A 1889-nucleotide genomic window follows, 5' to 3' on the forward strand; every position below is an offset into this window, starting at 1 on the left:
GGGCGGCGGGGGGCGGTGGCGGGGGCGGCGAGGGCGGGGGCGGCGCCGGGCGATGGGGGCGGGGGCGGAGGAGGTCGAGGGAGAGAGGTGAGTAACGGGCGGCAGAGGGGGCTCGGCCGTTAGTTAGGTTAGTTAGGGTAGCCTTTGCCGTCCGCCCTCCTTTGCCGTCCGCTTTTGTTCATATTTGTCGTCTGTTGCGGACGGCAAAGCGGGGGGACGTTAAGTATTTTTTTAACCAGCTCCTCAGTGGGCCCCCCTTCCTCTTTGCCATCTGCTAGCGGACGGCAAAGATTCTTTGCCATCAGCTAGCGGACGGCAAAGAACAGGCTGATGGCAAAGGCTTTCTTTGCCATCAGCCAGTTCTTTGCCGTCTGCTTTCGGGTAGCTGATGGCAAAGAGCTTCTTTGCCGTCTGCTAGCTGACGGGAAAGAGCTGGCAGATGGCAAAGTAGCTGATTCCAGTAGTGAGAGTGCCATGAACCACAGGCGTCGCCGGACTGTTCTTCGTGACGCATGTTTTTCCCAAGAGGCATTGGACGCCTTTAATACGGGAGATGCGTACCTCTGTGCCGCTCAAAAAGGTCTAGCCAGAGCCACAGAGCAGTATGTGAAAGACATACGGGTGAGTAAATCTGATGGTTATATATATCAGTAGGCCCTAAGACTTGAAACAGTTAAGATAACTGATTTAAGGATCATATGATATGCAGGATCTTACAAAAAAAGAATACGCAACTGTCCCAGGAGCTGGAAGAGTGCAAGGCCCAACTTGAGGCCGCACTGGCCGCTTCAGAGAGTACCAAGGGGGCTCCCTCAGGTAATATATGCTTCGAAAGGTAATTCTGTTGTGACGTGCGGCATGTGTGCAATTCTGACAATAACAGTGCAGATGGGGCCGGATTGAATCCGGACAAGCAACAACTCCTGCGCTAGTTAAAGGCCAGCGAGAGCATGCTGACGAGGGTGAGGCAAGAGAAGAACAAGCTTCAAGATGCCAACACCCAGCTGGGCGAGGAACTAAAGGATGTTCGTGCTTAGCTGTCTGATTCCGTAAAGGAGAATCAGTGACTTCGACGCGGCATTTTTAGTAAGTGCTTTAAACGAATCTTCGAAAAAGAGTTCAGCGAGGAAGTTGATTGATAGAGCTATTTCTGCAGATATGCCGACAGGTCGGCCTGCGGAGGAAATGCCTGGTTCTGTGGGGGGTCTTCTCCCCGAGCTATTGCAACTGCACGAACGAGTTCGGCAGGCGATGCAAGGCGTCGTCCAGGCTTTGTGGCCATCCCTCTCCCTGCCCGAAGGCCTTGAAGAGCTTGCAGAGAAGCTGAAGGGAGTGCGCCAGCGCTTCCGGTTATGGAAGATATCGGCCTGCCGTCAAGGCGCCAGGGAGGCCTGGGCCATGGTGAAGACGCGGTACACAAAGGCTGACCCAAACCACATGGCCGAAGTCGGCCCTTTGGGGCCCAGCGGGAAGGAGATCCCTGTCAGTTTAGTGTATGGCCAGGTAGAGCTGGCCGCCAAGTATTCCCAACAGGACTGTAAATTAGACAGCCTGTTGGATGGTATTGAAGAAGAATATACCCAATCAAATTGACTATGTAATTTAAAATGACATGTAAAATGCCTTCTAGCCGGATTGTAGATCGTTTGTCATTGCGGACCTTTTCGCTTCAACCTCTGGACCCGATAGTCCAGAGTGTGTCTGAATACCCTCTCGGTTATGTAAGAACCGGGGCATGCATGGAGACCAGGCGTAGGGGTCATAAGTGCTTTAGCAGACAAGTGCCCAACTAGTTATGTTACATTACATGGTTAGTAAGAAACATCTTCCAGGGAGAATAGTTCTGTTAGGGGTTCCTTTCCCTGGGAGGCATGCCCTAAAGTGCATGT

Source organism: Triticum dicoccoides, chromosome 1B (assembly GCF_002162155.2).
Source record: "Triticum dicoccoides isolate Atlit2015 ecotype Zavitan chromosome 1B, WEW_v2.0, whole genome shotgun sequence".
Lineage (NCBI taxonomy): Eukaryota > Viridiplantae > Streptophyta > Magnoliopsida > Poales > Poaceae > Triticum > Triticum dicoccoides.